Source organism: Myotis davidii, unplaced genomic scaffold, assembly GCF_000327345.1.
Source record: "Myotis davidii unplaced genomic scaffold, ASM32734v1 scaffold112, whole genome shotgun sequence".
NCBI lineage: Eukaryota > Metazoa > Chordata > Mammalia > Chiroptera > Vespertilionidae > Myotis > Myotis davidii.
The window spans coordinates 2188073-2204711 of record NW_006284838.1 but is presented as its reverse complement, the minus strand read 5'-3'; the positions used below and the strand labels follow the sequence as shown (position 1 = coordinate 2204711).

General features: G+C 53.9%; 1 protein-coding gene across 1 annotated transcript in view; it reads left to right on the top strand.

Annotated features, from left to right (window-relative positions):
- The first annotated feature begins 462 nt into the window (after positions 1–462).
- The window catches only part of TSPAN14 (tetraspanin 14), a 51276-nt gene continuing 35099 nt past the window's right edge, over positions 463–16639 (top strand). The window contains exon 1 of the mRNA XM_015557819.1: positions 463–484. The gene's annotated coding sequence lies outside the window, so the exon portion shown is untranslated. The remainder of the gene's footprint in view (positions 485–16639) is intronic.

Here is a 16639-nt window from a genome sequence, read left to right as displayed (position 1 = left end):
CTTTGTCACCGCTTGGTGCCATCCAGCAGGGCCTGGAAACACTGGTGGAATGGTGAGACCTCAGGTACTTCTCCGCCATGGGCTGCTCAGTATCCTTATATTTTTCCTTTTCTCTTGTCTCAGGGGCTCTGTTTTGTCATCTGGAATAGAGGGAGAGGTGATGGTTGTCTAAACAGTGGTCCCATTCTCGGTTGGTCATCAGAGTCCCCAGGAGACTACGTAGAGCAGGGCTTTGAAAATCTTTGGTCTAGGTCAGTGGTCAGCAAACTGCGGCTCTTTGGCCCTTTGAGTGTGGCTCTTCCACAAAATACCGACTTCTGCGCATGGGCCACGAAGTTTCAATTGCACTATACGTGCGCGCCCGCACGTGGTATTTTGTGGTATTTTGCCACGTGAAGATGAATAACACTGCTCACGTGTAGAGTGGATAGTGGTGAGGCAGCTTTTGAGCTGTGTGTGTCTACTTTCTGGCCGAGTGACGTAGGTAAGGCTTTGATTTTTATTTATTTTTCCTCCTGGACTTGGTTTTCTCATCTGTAAAGTGGGAGGAATCTGCCCTTTCGGCCTCTCTTGGGTCGCTGTGAAGCAGAGGCATGCCCTTCAGGTTGGAGAAGGAGAAGCTGGAGCCCTGGGTTAGGCCTGGCGCTGGGACTGCCGCCGCCCCACTGCCGACTCAGCAGCATGCTCACCAGCAGCTGATTTGGGAACCCCACTTCCTCTGCTCTTGGGCCGGGTGGGCTTAGGGGGCTGGGCCAAGCTGGGCAGTGCTCTGGTCTTTAGTGGTTCTCAACCTTCTGGCCCTTTAAATACAGTTCCTCATGTTGTGACCCAACCATAAAATTATTTGCGTTGCTACTTCATAACTGTCATGTTGCTACTGTTATGAAATGTAATGTAAATATCTGATATGCAGGATGGTCTTAGGCGACCCCTGTGAAAGGGTCGTTCGACCGCCAAAGGGGTCGCGACCCACAGGTTGAGAACCGCTGTCTTAGAGGCAGCAGGCCTGGTATTCTGAGCTTCAGCGGGCCTGGGCCGGCTGGAGTTAAAACTTCACTTCTTGAGGTCTGTTCTGCCTCCCTGAGCAGCCGGGGAGAGCACTGGCGTCCATCAGCCACTTAGCTGAAGGGACCGCCTCCTCCTCCGTGGGCTCTGTCAGCCTGGGCTGAGTGGCTGAGAGCCAGTGGCTCTAAAGCGGCCTCTGGGATCCTGGGTAACAGGTGAGCTCCTGGTGTCACCTCAGACGCGGTGTCCCTGGAATTTGGGAGAGCTGAGGATGGGTTTTCCTGCTTCAGTAAGGCTGGGGAGGGGCAGGCCAGGGCAAGAGGCCGGGCAGGAGGGGATCAGAGATTTGGGGAACCTCCTCTCTGGTTTTCCCTGTGTACCAGCTAATGGAGCCCGTGCTGATCTACTCTGCAGAGCTCAGAAAGCATCTGTAAAGAGGCTTTGAGGAATTCCTAATCCTAACACCCCAAAGAGGGGCCCTCACAGCAGACAGAATTAAATGAGAGTCCCCTTCATCTCTTTCATCTATAGCCTGGGGTCTGAACGATGAGCCAGGGAGGGCAGAGGGAGCAGCTTATCCAGGACACAGACCCAAGGTGTGGGGTGCGGGGTCTGCACTTAGAGCATTAGAAACCCGCAGGCCACCTCAGGACACACGGGATTATTGGAAAGCGGCAAGTGGAAATAAGCAAGTGAAAACCTTAGCTTCAGATTTGTGCCTCCCAGGGAGGACCCCGGGGCTCCCCACGCCTGCAGCAGAGCCGCTGTGATGTGACTTTCCTCAGCAGGAGTATTTTTTTAAAATATATTTTTATTGATTTCAGAGAGGAAGAGAGAGAGAGAATCATCAATGATGAGAGAGAATCATTGATTGGCCGCCTCCTGCACACCCCCTACTGGGGATCGAGCCCACAACCCGGACATGAGCCCGTGACTGGAATCGAACCCGGGACCCTTCAATCCGCAGGCCGAAGTTCTGTCCACCGAGCCAGACCAGCCAGGGCAGCAGGAGTGTTTTGATCCCCAATTTGGACCCTGTTCCTCCTGTGCCTCCCCGCTGCTGCCACCAGCTGTGCCAAGGAGAGGCCCTGGTTGCCCACTGAAGGACCATGGCCGGAAAGAGACCCCGTTTCCTCTCCAGGTGACCCCCCTAGTGTCTGGCTGGCCTGTGGATTGGATGTCTGGTTTCAGCCCCTCACCCCTTGGCCAGGGAGACAGGGTTTGTCCCTAAGGCTTGGGGAGGCCAGCCCCAGCCCAGGTGGTTCTTACACTCTGGGTGAGGGGTCCAGGAAGACTTGGAGCTCCATAGATTAAGAAAACAATTATTATGACACTTGGTAAAACAATAAGACAGACGTTATTAAGGACGATTGTGACAGGTTTAAGGGCTACTACAATGGGGTTTTGTAGTGGAGAGAGATTGGGCTCATCCTCAAGTATAACAAACAAAAGTGGGAATTTATAGCCAAGGAGCAGAGTGGGACGGGTCAATGGATACAGATTTCTGAGAGGGGAATTCTCTGCTAACTGACCCAACAGGATTCTTGTCTATTCAACCTAATAGGCAGGCCAGGGATTACCTGGGGCGTATGCCATGAGGAAGAGGAGAAATTTTGTCAGAACTGAGGGTGGGGGGTCCTGGCTAAACTGACTTAGCAGGATTTTTGCTAAGAACTGGACTCTGCAACGACTCTACCCCTAAGGTCGGCCTAGTTGAGCAGAGGGCTCAGAAGTGCCCGCCTAAAGCTAGGTCAAGGAGAGACTCAGCATGTGGAGGCTAGCTGCGCCGGCCTTCAGTGTCGCCCAGGGCCCGGCCACTGGCCTGAGCCCATCACCACCACACTTGTCCCCCAAGAGTGGTCTCCTTTGTGGGCATCACCCCCTGTTTCTGGAAACCTTTGTCCTTTTCCACATCTGCTGGCTCCTTGTCCCTTGGCTCCCTCGCTCTGCTGGCGGACTGCCCCTCTGCACCCAGGAATCTGAGTGGGCCTGGGGCCTTGGTTCCCTGGGGCCATTGGCGCTGGCTCGCGCTGCCAGATCTGTTGCCAGACCACAGCCACTTGAGTCTGGACAACCCTCCCTGTCGACCCTCCTCCCTTGGCCTCTGTACCTTGTGTTTCCTGCTCTCCCTATTCTGGGCAAACCTGTCTGACAACTTTATGGATCTCTCCCTCTCCCACCCCTAGGGACTCATTGTCTGATTTGTCTGAGCCCAGGGAGATCTTCTCCCCCTGCCTGGACTGTGCACTGCAGGGGCCTTCTGGCCGGATACCCCTCTTCCTTCCCCTGTCGGAGGCCTTGTGATCCCTGCCCCGGCCAACCTCCTTCCTCCCCCTCCACGCCTGAGGCTCCTCCTGGCTCTCTGCCCCTCCTCTCCTTGGCCGGACCTGCACCGTTGACCCTGTTTGGTGTATCTTCTGCTCCTGTCTCAACAGCCAGCTTTTTAGGAACCTGTTGTGAGGAAAAAGGGTGTGTGAAGAAAGCCTGTTGGCTGTGGGTGGTGCCCTTCCCGATTTCCCGAAGGTTCCACTGGCTTCAGCTCCTGCAGGGCACAGTGGTGGTAACAGAAGCTGGCCCTGTGCGGCCGTCCAGCCTGCCAGTCATTTTCTGCTGTCCCAGCTGTTTCCTGTGAAATACTAGTAATGCTACAAACTCAGATAAGTTTTTGAGGGTGCATGGCAATAAAAGAGTTGGTGTTAGTGGTGGGGTATTCATTCCCAAGGGAGCAAGGGGGAGGGAGTGGCATGTTTCCTAGGTACAGGGCTGGGGAGGGCAGGCCTGCAGCTCTCTGTGGGAAGACGGGTGCTACCTGAAGTTGCAAGATTTGGTTTGTTGAGCATCAGCGCCCACCTGGGTGTGGAGCCCTGCCCACTCACGTGGGAAGAAGGTTGGAGGGGCTGGTCTCGGTCTGATGGAGGGTTGTAGGATTCTGTGCACGAGCTGCTGAGGGCTTTGCACGGCAGTGGACCTGGAGTGTGATGGGGGCAGAACTTATTCCCAGCAGCTGAGGTCTGAGGGCTCCAAGTGCCAGTGTGATTCTACTTGTGAAATCTCATTTGTGCTTCTTAATTTGGGGGTTACTAATTGAACATTGAGCAGTCGCCAGAAAGCATCTTACGAGATAGGTGAGCCAAACAAATACCTTCTTTCTTTCCAGTCTGTGTCTCTGGCCGGGGCAGTCTGTGAGCCTGAGGTCATAGACCTCAGTGCCCGCTCTGGTGACCTGGCTGGGCGGGGCGAGGGGGGGAGGGGGAGACAGAGGGGTTCTGCTAGGTAGAAAGAGCTCCACTCTCACTCCCTGCCCCCCAAATGGCCTCACCTAGTGGCCAGGCCGGGCCTGGTTCTAGCAGGCGTTGTCAGAGCCCAGACAGGGGGCGGGAGGCTGGGATGGTTATTGTATTGTTCCTTAGAGGGAAAATCACTTGGAGGAAGTACATCAGTGCTTCTAGTGCAGTGTATTTATTGATGCGCCGGTTAAAGGAAGCTTTCAACAACATACATGCATCCCTTAGTAGGGAATAAATACAAAATCCATCTCAGGACTGCATTCTGCAGCTTCCATTTCCTGAAGGTACATGGATTTCATTGGTTAAGGGATTGGGGTTTTGAGCTGGGATTTTGGAGAAACTGTTTTTAGCCTGCTCTTGGAGTTGGGCCAGGCCTAGAAATCTGTGGAAATAGCTGTCTTTAGCTGCTAAAATTGGGCTGGGCTCAGAACCTTAGGACCTTGAGCCTCCTGCTGACTGGGAGAGCCCTGAGGAGGGTTCCTGCAGAGGCCTGGGTTGCAAAGCCTCCCCACCCCTTGCCCGAACCTGGGAGTCGTACCCTCTCCCCACGGATCAGGCGCAGATGGTCCTCCGCGTGGAATGACTTCAGGTTTCCCTTCTGCCTTTGTCAGAATCTGTTCTTGGTCTTCCTAGGAAAACCTTCTATTTTGGGACTTGGGGAGGAGTTGTGGGTAGGGAGCTAGTTCACTCTCTTGAGCTGGTGAGTCTGTTCTGGAGGTTGGTTCTCCCTTTCCCTCCGTCCCCCACCATCCCCGTTCTAGAGAGAGACACCAGACTCTGGTTGCAGAGAGCTCCAGGTAAAAGTTTTGGTGTCTCCAGCCATAAACTTAGGGATTTTAAATGTCAATTTAGGTTAACATTTTTATTTAAAAAAAAACAGTGAAAATGAGTATTGCATCCCTGACCCCTTCAGTTCTGCTCCCCTGGGGCTCCGTCCCCAGATGCTGGGTGCCTCGTCAAGCGTCTCTGTACGTGGCCCTGGTTTATTCCCTTGCGGGTTTGCTAACTGCGCTGTTCTGCACTTACTGGTTTTCACTCTAAAGTGTACGTTGGGGTTGCCCCATTTCAGCACACACAGTGGAGGCCCTTCCCTTGAACAGCGGAATGTTATTCCTGTGTGGTAAACTGCGATTCACTTTAGCCCCCTGTTGATGGACATGGAGGCTGCTTCCAGTCTTTTGTTTCAGGGGCCGAGCTGTACGTGCTCATAGCTCTGGCGTGGAGATGGCTAGCTGAGGGTTTCAGGCCTTGAGTGCTTAAGGGGAAAAGAAACACACTGTTTTGGGTCCAAAAGGGGGAACGATAGATCCCGAGTTTTTCCTTTGGCGGGCTCGTGTATGTCTGCAGTTGGAGCCTAGAGCTGGAGGGACCACAGTGGGTGCGAGGGTGCCGGTTCCCACTGCGCCTGTCTTTGTTTCAGCTCAGGTCAGCCAGTCTCCGCAGCACCTGCTGTTTGCAGCCTGTGGCTGTGCCCTGTGGGCCATGAGGCCTGTGCATGCAGAAGTGTGATAGAAGAGGGTAAAGAAGCAGCCAGAGCCAGAGAGGGATGAGTTGGGAACGAGCTGATCGTTATGTGATTTGAGCAGCTGCAGGAGTTTGCAGGACTTGGGCAGGACATGACTGGGGAGTCCTGGCTGAGAAACCAGCTGGAGCTGGGAATCAGCTTTTAGAAGAGCAGTTTCAGGGGTTGGTGTGAGGGTCAGGCCTCCCATCCTGGCCTCCCTGGACCTTCCGCTGCGCTGGGATTCCCCATCTCCTGCCTCTCTGCGCTGTGGCTTCAAGCTGCTTCAGGCTGCTTTGGGTCTGATTGCCACCCTGTGACTTTAAAAGCCTGGGTAGAAGGCACGTGTTGTAAACAGTAGATGCATTTTTTGTTTTGAGCAGGCAGCTTCCTTTCAGGGCAGAAGCCAGGGGTGAGGGCAGATGAGTTTATCTTCCTGGGATGGGTTGGGCGAGGGAGGGAGGCCTGGGAGGAGAGACGCAGGCTGGCCTGGGGGGGCGGGGGGCATATGTTGGAGCCATCTGCTGCGATCCTCCTGGGAGTCCCGGGAGCTCTCTGGCTGTTTCCACATCCTCGCGGCCCCAGTGCGCCTCCGAGATGACCATAATCTCCCTGTGTGGCTCTGGCGGCCCCACGTCTGAGCAGGGCAAGGCAAGAACCAGGGAGAGTTTAGGGCTGGCTGGCAGATACCCCCCTCCACAGAAAGGTGGCTGACATGACCCTGACCTGCTGGGTCTGAGGTCTGTGCCCTGCTCTGTCTCTCCCACCGTTGCTGTCACATGCTGCCCTGTGAGAAGCCTGGGCTTCCCATGCCCACAGCTCTGTTGTGTGGGCTCGGGCCCTTGGCAGCACAGAGGTTTCTATTGTGGTGGGGTGGCAGCTAGGACTGACCTGTGGGGCTGAGGAGGTGGGGCCTGAGGACTGACAGTGGAGCTATTCATGGGCTCTGCCCTGGTTTTCTGCTGCCTCCCATTGTGGATCTTTGGGGGAGGGGAGAGGGGAGGGGGGCAGTGTTGCTATTGTTGCTGGCAGCAGGAGCCTATTATACTTAATCCAAGTCCTTTGGTGGAGGGATCTTAGCCACTCCAGGCCCCTCATGTGTTCTCTCATGCTGGGTGAGCTGCCCTGCCTGGGCCCTGCCCTCCCACTGTCCCCTGCATCCCTGGACATTGGGAGGGGCCCTGTTCTTTGCGGGTACCTCTGTTAAGATCTCTCTCCTGCCTCCACTCTCGCCCCACCCCCGTCTTGGGTCCCCATGCTGTGCCTGGGACCCCCCTGGGTAAGAGTTCTGAGCAGCTGGGCAAGGAGCAGGAGTGCCCTGTCTCTGTCTTGTCAGCCACCTGCCCGCTGCCTCTGGGAGTGGGTTCTGCCTGAGCAATCCCAGCCCAGCTGCGCCCTTGGGTGGGGGCCAGGCGCGTGCCTGGGTTGTTGTAAGTCTTGCAGGCCCCCACTTTCCTTTGTACCTCTCTGTTCAGCTCAGTGTCCCCTGTTCCTCTCGAGCACTCAGCTGCAGAAAAGCCTGCTTGCTGGCAGGCTGGCCTGTCACCTCCCCCACTGCCTGAGCCACAGCCATATTCCTTTGTTCTGCCCTCTCTGGGCTCTTGAATCGCAGGCAGCAGGCAGCAAGCAGCAGGCAGCAGTCTCTTAGCACTGTGGGAGCCCTAAGACTTAAGACATGAATCTTCCCACTGAGCCACTGGCATGCAGTCCCCTGGCTGCACCCTCATCCCCCCAGCTGTAACCCCATCTCCCCAGTGGAGCCGAGATTTCTCTTTGTTTAGCCCTCTTATTGGGTCCGAACGATGGTGACATGTACAGTGGGACACAGAGAAGTCTCACCTGTTTGGTCACCGAAGGTGCGTGAGAGAGGGAGGGAGGGAGAATTTGAGGGGGGCGGGTGAGATCTGAGGAGGGGGGAGCTGCACCAGCCCCTGTGGGAGCAGTAACCACCTGGTCTTTGGCAGAAACAGCCACTCCTCGGCACAGAGTGTGCTGTTCTTTTACCTCCTGGTCCTTCTGCCTGATGTCTGTGCAGGTAGAGTTCTTAGCATTTAGAGCAGTGGTTCTCAACCTTCCTAATGCTGCGACCCTTTAATACAGCTCCTCATGTTGTGGTGATCCCCAATTTCATTGTTACAAATTGAACATAATTAAAGCATAGTGATTAATCACAAAACAATATGTAATTATATATGTGTTTTCCAATGGTCTTAGGCGACCCCTGTGAAAGGGTCGTTCAACCCCCAAAGGGGCCGCGACCCACAGGTTGAGAACCGCTGATTTAGAGGCAGAGGTGGATGAGAAGACGATTTCTTTTGGTTTTGGTCTCTGTGTGGTTGTGGGAGTTTTTCTCCAGCTGAGAGGAGCCAGACCCTGTCCCGTTGCATCTGATGTCGCTCTTCTCCCCTGGTGTTTGGTGGGCATAATGAGCCTCCTCCTGGGGCCCTGTTTCACCCCAGTATGTCTGAGGCAGAAGGTGTAGCTGAGGACCACTCTCTGGCATCCCGTTCTGGAGGTGCCCACCCCAACCCCATCTCCTGCTTTCCACACTGCAGCCCGCCTGCAGTAGTCACCTGCCTTGGGCATAGAGTTGTTTTTATTTCACCCTTTCCGAACCCATTCATCCTGAGATCAGCCTGGCGGTCTTATCTGACTCATCAGCCAAGTCTCACAAATGAGGATGACCCTTTGGGTTGCCCTTATTTCAGCAAAGCGTTCACAAGACTCAGCGAAAAGAGCTGTTCACTGTCAAATGCGTGGAAGCACCGATGCTTGGTCCCAGAAGAGCGAGGTTGGGAAATGTCATGACCGAGGCAGCGTGGTGTCTCGGAAAAGCACAGGGAAGTGGAAGGCTGGGGCTGAGGCCCCGATGGGCCCCTGGACTCTGAGCGACCTTGGCAGTTCACTTCCGTGGGCGTGGATCCGGGGAAAAGGAAGGGTTGCCTAGAGGAACTTTGGAAACTTTCTAGCTGTGTGACTCTCAGTTCTATGGATCCAGCTCCAAATTGGCTGGTCACTGCCCTCATCCCCTCCTCCCAGCTCAGGATGTCTTGTGTAAGAGGTGTCTCGGGTCTCTCCTCGGGGCATTTCTTCCTCTGGTTCGGAGGGTGTGGTGGCGGCAGTGATCACCCGTGCAGATGTGCGCGGTTCCCACGTGGAAACCCACCCGCCGTGACCGGGCCCTGGCAGTTCTCAGGGGCCGGGTGTGGCACCGCAGCCCCCTGATAAGTTGTCTTGCCTCAGACCTTGGCATTGACTCTTTTCTTGGAAATGCCATATTCCCTTTCTGGTAAAACTGAGCCTGGGGGAAGGAAGTACAGCTCTTTATTTGACCTCCTGCCAAAGCGAGGGCAGGATGTGTTAAATGTAAAAACAACTACAGCAAGATAGAGATATACCCTCTGCACTTAAACAGCCCCTTTCCTCCTCCTGGGGCCTGGGTTTAAATTGTGTCTGTTTTGTTAGATTTCAGAGGCAAAACCATCCTGTCACTGGAGCCCCTGAGGGGTGGGTGTCTGGCCCTTCATTTGCCTTTCCCCACCCAGCCTCCATCCGGGGCCTCCGGGGCCGCGGTTTTCCTCCCTTTGTCTGCTGGGCCAGGATTAGCTCTGTGTTCAGGGCCCTGGGCTGTGTGCTTCTGCCCTGTGTCACAGGAGGCCTGTGGTCAGGGAAGACGCCCCAGGGAATCCAGCCTCACTTATCGTTTGGTCAGAGCGCTTCCACAGCTGTGAAATGGGAATAAGAAGAACCCGGGCGAATGCAGTGGGGAGTACCGAAGGAATGACAGGCTCCACAGTTACAGCATTCCTCCCGGAAAGCCGATACATCCCGTGAATCAACGCCCCATAGAGGTGGGTGGGCTTTCCGCCCAGGGCTCCCTAGTGGTGGTTTTCTGTCCTCTGTGCTGTCGCTTTGCTCTTAAGTATTTCACATCCTCATGATTCAAAGCGCGGCCCACAGCCCGTGTGGGCAGCATTGCATCACCATGGGGCTTGTTGCGATGTGGGATCCGGGGGCGGCGGTCTCACCCCGCACCTGCTGCAGCAGAGCACAGTTAACCAGATTTCCAGGTGATTTGCATGCGCTTTCAGGTTTGAGAAGCCCTGGCTCACACGCCTTTGTCCAGCGCTGCCCTGTTGCTCCTCAGTCTGTGTTGTGGTTTTGCAGTCTTCAGTCGCTTGCTCTCAAAGTTGTCGACTCTGACTGTGTCTGACAGCTCTGACCTCAGGGCCCCTACCCTCTCAGGTGCGCAGTTTACAGCAGGTACCCCTGGGCATAGGGGTGTCTCAGGTGGGTCTGGGGACCGGGAAAGTGGCCTTGACTGGCAGCTGCGGGCACCTCCCCGGGGCTGTTGGCAGGGTCATCTTTGGAGCACAGAGCCGAGGGGTAACGGGAGCCCTCCTTTGGGAAAGGGCGCTGCCGAGCCGCCCAGGCCATCTGGTGCCACTCGCCCGCCCAGTTGTCCCAGCTGGATGACAGCATCAGGTGGAAATGTTGTTTGTTTTTTGTCCAAACAAAACATCTGTAAAGGTGTTTTGGAATATGTTGAAGTTCAAAGAACTGGTCCAGCAGGGGGACTGTAATGGACTCTTCGTGTTTGCAGTATTCTGTAGTGGCGGAAGGTTTGGGATGCCACCCCCTGGCTTCCCCAGGAGGGCCTGCCCACCGCTGCTCTCTGGGGGAAGTGGGGGGCTCGTGGGAAGAGCAGGAGCCTCCGGGCCTGGGGGCGGGAGTGTTGGTGGCTAGAGGAGCCCTAGGCACCCCTGCTCAGCTGCTGCAGCCCCCTCGCCTCCGGGACAGGGACAGGGACAGGGATGGGGACAGGGACACTGTTTCAGGGACTGAACTGCTAATCTTGAGCTGACTCTCCTTCCAGGTTCTGCTCAGACTTTCTCAGCCGTTTCCCACCATTGATTTGCGTTAAAAAAAAAAAATCTCTTCCTCCCCCCACCCTCATTGCTTTTCTCTTGACATTTTCTATGCACTTTGCTTTATTTCTGTGTTTTTCTCCAGCAGGCTTCATTTTCCATGGCTTGTTTGGGAAGTTGGTTTGTTTTGTTAGCTCTGCGAACCTTTCCTCCCAGCTGTTTGCATTGCTCAGAAGAGGCCAGGAAACAGGCTCTGCCTGGGCTGGGGAGCCAGCCCCATCCTGGGCTGGATTTGGGGGTGCTCCCAGTGCTGACCTTGGAGTGGAGTAGGCTGTTTGCCTTACAACACAGTACATTGTAGCAGACTGCAGTTTTGGACACAAAGATTTTTAACGTCTTAGAGTCACAATCTTCATGCCTTTCAGGCATGGGAAAATGGAAGAAAAGGAGTAAATGTGTGTAATTCTAAATTCTCTTCTGTAGTTTCTTTGTGTTGGGGGAGAGGAGGGTGGGGGTAAGGCACCTCCTACAGAGAGACCATTTCAAATCCGCATTAGACATGCCGGGCCGGATCTTGCACCTACTGGAGCCACTCCCTCACTGGCTGCTGAAGACCCAGTTATTGGAGACTCATTTCTCCCCAGGAGTGGCCCACGCACCACTCAGAACGTCTGTGGTGTTCAGGAGTGGCTCCCACCCCAACTGTGTCAGCCCTGCAGGCGCGGCCACACTGCTTGCATCTTGGAACCGCCTACAGAGCTGGGGACACACTGGGGCTCTGTTCATAACCGGGTCAGACAGTATTGTTGGCTGCTGTCACGAGAGGTTGCAGTGTGGTGTCTCCATCTCAGGGCTCGGCCGATCCTCCCAAGATAGTGTGTCTACATGTGGAGTGCTCATCTAGTTCATGTTCAAGCCATCGCTCCGTGCAGCATTTCCTGACCAGCTTCCCACCTCCTCCTTCCTTCCGGTGCCCGGGCCTGCCCTCCAGCACCCACCTGACCCCCACCCCCCAGTTAGTAGAGAGCATTGCGTCCTGAGTCAGGCATGGGTCTTACGCCACCTCTTCCTGGTCTCCTCAGCCTTTTGCTGGGTGCCTTGCACGCTGGTGCTTGAACATGTAGAAACAAGTCCCAACGTGTCTCCCACAGCACAAGCCTTTCCGCCTGGGGCCGAGCAGTGAGTGTGTGCGGACGGGCCGCTGTGCAGGTGTCTTCAGTCTTGCCGGTCTTGGGAGCCCTTGGCCCTCAGGTCTGAATCGAGAATTTCAGAGTGGACAGAAGGCCCAGTCTGGCCCGCCTGAGCTTTGAAAGTCATGGCACGTTGCCCCCTGGGTTCTTGTCCACGTTGGGATATCCCTGCAAACAGGGCCCAGATTCTCCACATCGTGTGTGCAACTGGCTTCTGGGTGTCGGCATTTCATGTGCAGTTAGGTTTTCAGAAACAGCCCTGCTGTGGTGATCAGGGCGCCATGGCAGCCTGGGCTCTCCGTCCTCCCCTGAGCTGGCAGCTTCACCTTCCACAGCAGAGTGAAAGCAGCTGCGAAGCCAGGCCGGTGCCAGGCCTCCTCTCACCCAGCTGCCGGAGAGGTTGGGGGCAGCTCCCCAGGGTGACGAGGCCGTGCCTCACTGGATGAGCCGGGACTGCCTGATGCGACTGGTGTCCTTGAATGAGCGGCTCCATGAGTCATTCTCAAGATCTGTGTTTGGGCTCTAGCCTTGTTTGTTGCCCGAATGTTTTATCTCATCTCCGCCCCCACTCCCACCCCCTTTTTTTAAAAGTATATCTTTATTGATTTCAGAGAGGAAGGAAGAGAGAGACAGAAACATCAATAATGAGAGAGGTTCATTGATCGGCTGCCTCCTCCACACCCCACACTGGGGATCGAGCCCACAACCTTGACCAGAATCAAACCCGAGACCCTTCAGTCCGAGGTCCCACGCTCGATCCACTGAGCCAAAGCGGCCAGGGCTGTTATTGTTTATTCGAAAGGTCAGATTGTTCCAGATTCGGCCAGTGGTGGTCCCTTTAAACTGGTTGCTGTGAGGGATACCTCTTTAGGTGTTTCCAGGTCCGTCAGCCCCGTTGAGGTCTCCGTGTGCTGCCTGGGAGAGGCTGTGAGAGACCAGCCCTGCCAGGCCCATCTTTTTCAAGTGTGCACCTCACAGATCCTCCCTCTCCCCCCAGCACCTGAAGTGACAAGTGACCTGTTCTGTCTGCCTCCATGCGGGTTTTTGGGTCAGAGTTGTTTTTGGACAAAGGCTCCTGTAGCTTAAAAAGGAATAAAAATAGCAAGTTTGAAAATCACTGGATTAAGTGACCTCCATTCCAGGCTCAGCATTTCTCCCGCTGAGCCGTCGCCTCCCTCCTTCCCTCCTCTGACCCACATCCCTCCCTCCCTCTGCTGCTTTCCGATCACAGCACTGAGGTAACAGAGGTCTCCTCACCAGATCCACGAGGAGGCCCCTCAGCGCCCCTTTAAACACAGCAGGCTGGGGGCTGTGGGTTTTGGGTTTTGCTGGTGGAAACTCACGAGGCTGTGTTGGCTGCGTTCAGTTTCCTACAGGAAGCCAGGCACTTAGAACCCAGTGCTGTCGGGGAGTCTGGTGGGGCTCAGAGCTGGTGGCCTGGGTTTCCTCGACCTCCACATGGAGGTCATCCCTGGCTGGAGGTCAAGGGCCTGAGGATCTCAGAACCCTGGGAACCTCCCGCTCCCTACACCTGTGCAGCTGTGTAGTGTCTTCTTGTGAAGAGTCAGACTTTCTGGTCCCTGGGGGTGGTTGCTGCCACCCTGTTCAGTTTCCAGTGTTTCTGATTAGACCCTGGGCTCAGGCAGTTAGGACCTAAGCGGCATGGGTTAGAGTAGGACTCAGACAGTTTCGACTCCGAGGGTGAGTCAGAGAGTGAGGGTGAGTCTGAGTGAGTATGAGTGACTCAGTGGGACACTCCTGAACCTGAGCCTCCTTCCCCTCCCTGAGGGTGCTGGTGCCGTGGGGCTGAGGCAGTGCATCTGTCCGCGGGGTGAGAGTCTCACGGGCAAGGAGGCAGCCTGCTCTCACCTGCCTTTGTGACCACTTCTCCTTCCTGGGGAGTGGAATCCATTCCCCTTGCATATTCACCTGTCCCCTCCTTGATTTCCTTGGGCCTGTGAATGGTCCCTGGTGGACTCTGAGGACTCCCTTCTTGGGTGGTAGAAATGTCTAGGGCCTAAGTTGTGCTACTCAGAGGGGCAGCAGGATGCCCAGCTCCCTAGGGAATATGGCTGCCCTTCCCTGGGAGGGGCCGGTGACCAGCTCAGGTGTCAAGACTGAAGCTGTCAAAGACCTGGTGGAAGGGTTGAATCTGGCTGAATGGCTGACTCTGGACAGTGAGGGGCAGAGGATAAATTGGGCTGTAGCTTGGGACATGGGTGATGGGGTTGTCCAAGTGCCATATGTTCAACTGGGTTCTCTGCTTAGGGTCTCACGTGGCCCGTGTCGAGGTCTTGGCAGGCCGAGCTTCTTTCTGGAAGCTCTGGGGACAATCCCACTGCGAAGCTCACTCGGGGTGTTGGCAGAATCCAATTCCTTGCTGCTGGAGGACTGAAGTCCTGTTTCCTTGCCGTCAGCCAGACTACCCCTCACTCCTGAAGCTTCTGTCTCCGACCCGCAGCAATGCATTACATCCTCCCTGTGCTTGCAGCCTCTCAACTGCTGCCCTCCACTGGGAGAAGGCTCTGCTTTTAAAGGCTCACACAATTACATTGCAACAACTCAGATAATTCTCCTACTTTAAGGTTAATTGATTAGTCACATTAATTTATCTGCAGTCTTTTTGCCCTTTTATAGGTTATAAAATATACTCCTTGTGTCTTTTTTTTTTACTTCGCTCAGTAAGAATCTGGCAACTAAAACTATTTTGAAGATTTCCTAGAGACCTGGGTAAAAATGATGGATTGAGTGGATGTCCCTAATTTTGCTTTATCCTTAAACCCCACAAAACTGAAGATTAAGGTGTTTTTTTCTCTCCTTTTTTTAAAAAAAAATATATTTTATGATTTTTTACAGAGAAGAAGGGAGAGGAATAGAGAGTCAGAAACATCGATGAGAGAGAAACATCGATCAGCTGCCTCCTGCACACTCCCCACCCGGGACGTGCCCGCAACCGAGGCACATGCCCTCGACCGGAATCGAACCTGGGACCCTTGAGTCCGCAGGCCGACGCTCTATCCACTGAGCCAAACCGGTTAGGGCAAGGGTTTTTTTTTGTTTTTTTTTTTAAAGGAATCAATCTACAAGGACAGGGAGGAGGGGGAAGGAGACAACAGCAAGAAACATTGCAAGCCAGGAATAGAGGGATGAGTGACCCCATTTAAAATGTAGGTGTTGGAGTTACCATTTTATTATTTTATATTGGGGCAGGGGAGCCTCAGAGGTGGCTAAATGTGAGAATTGTTTGAAAGCAGTTGATACGGTTAGATGCCTACATCCCTTTCCTTCATGGTTCTTGGTGACTGCCTCTCCTCTAGCTGGACATGGGGGCGTTATTCTGCAGAAAGGAAAGCCAAGGGCCTGGAGGTGTTCTTGGAGGTTTACATGAAGACCATCTTCATTCCCCAGTCTTCTCCCTTCCCTTGGCTTCCAGAGTACTGTCAGCCAGCCCCTTACCTTCCAGGCGGGAAGAGATCTCACTGGGGGACCTGACTCTCCCAAAAGAAAAGAACTAACGATGCTACAAACTGGGCTTTCCCAGCACATGGCCCAGCCAGATCACCCTGTGCAAGGACTCAGTGCTTCCGGTAGCTCTTAGGCATTCACTCTTAGTCATGAGGATTACCAAGGTTTACTAGTATACGAAGAAAGTACCTAAACAAACAGGAAAAACAGCAACTTAAAGTGTTAACTTAAGAAACATTCAAACCTGTAAAGAATTTCTGTGAGTTTATTTGAGGCAAACTATTGACAATTGCCAAGAAGCACAATCTCAACATATTGAGATAATGCTCCAGAGAATGGAGTTTTTCACCTTGCTTTATAAAAAGGAGGAGATGGAAGTGGGTTACATGAAATCCATTGGTGATTTACTAGGGAGGTGGGAGAAAGCATAGGGGGCACGGACCTCTGGGATTGGATAAAAAGTAAAATGATAGCCGAAACCAGTTTGGCTCGGTGGATGGAGCATCGGCCTGTGGACTGAAAGGTCCCAGGTTCGATTCTGGTCAAGGGCATGTACCTGGGTTGCGGACACATCCCCAGAAGGGGATGTGCAGGAGGCAGCTGATCGATGTTTCTCTCTCATCGATGTTTCTGTCTCTATATCTCTCTCCCTTCCTTACTGTGAAAAATCAATAAAATATATTTTTAAAAAAGTAAAATGATAGACACATGCTACTTTTACATAGGTGGGTACTGGATAGTTAACAATAACAATTAACAAGATAACAATAACAATCAGGGAATTTGTGGTTTCCGCCCTGGCACATTGGTTGTATCTGAGGGGTCCAGAAAAAGGGAAGTTACAAGTGACCCTGACATTCCACAGGTATATTATCTTAGATGCAAAAAGACAATAGTCTCAGTAAAGAGTGAAGTTGATCATTGTCAGGGAAGATACTGGCCTACGACATGACTACCTACTATTAACTGCTTTTTAATGAAAAGATTTTAATTTCAGACCATCCTTTGTGGTTACTTTAGGTCTCTGAGTTTGCAGCATCGCCATGCAGGCCTTCCCCGAGTTACTCAGGTTAGCCTGTGGCCCCTTTTCGTCCACAAAATAAATAGTCAATTTAGAGAGAAGGGCATCTTGAAAAAAATTAGACATATTCTACAGGAGGGGGCAGGGCAGCAAGCTATGAGGCGGGGAGGGAGGCGGAGGGAGCTACAGAAGGGCGGATCAGCGGGCGGAGAGCTACAGGAGGGTGGCAGCAACCTACTGGCTACAAGCGGGCCGCAGAGAGCTGCAGGACAGGGCAGGGCAACAAGCTGTGAGCGGGGCAG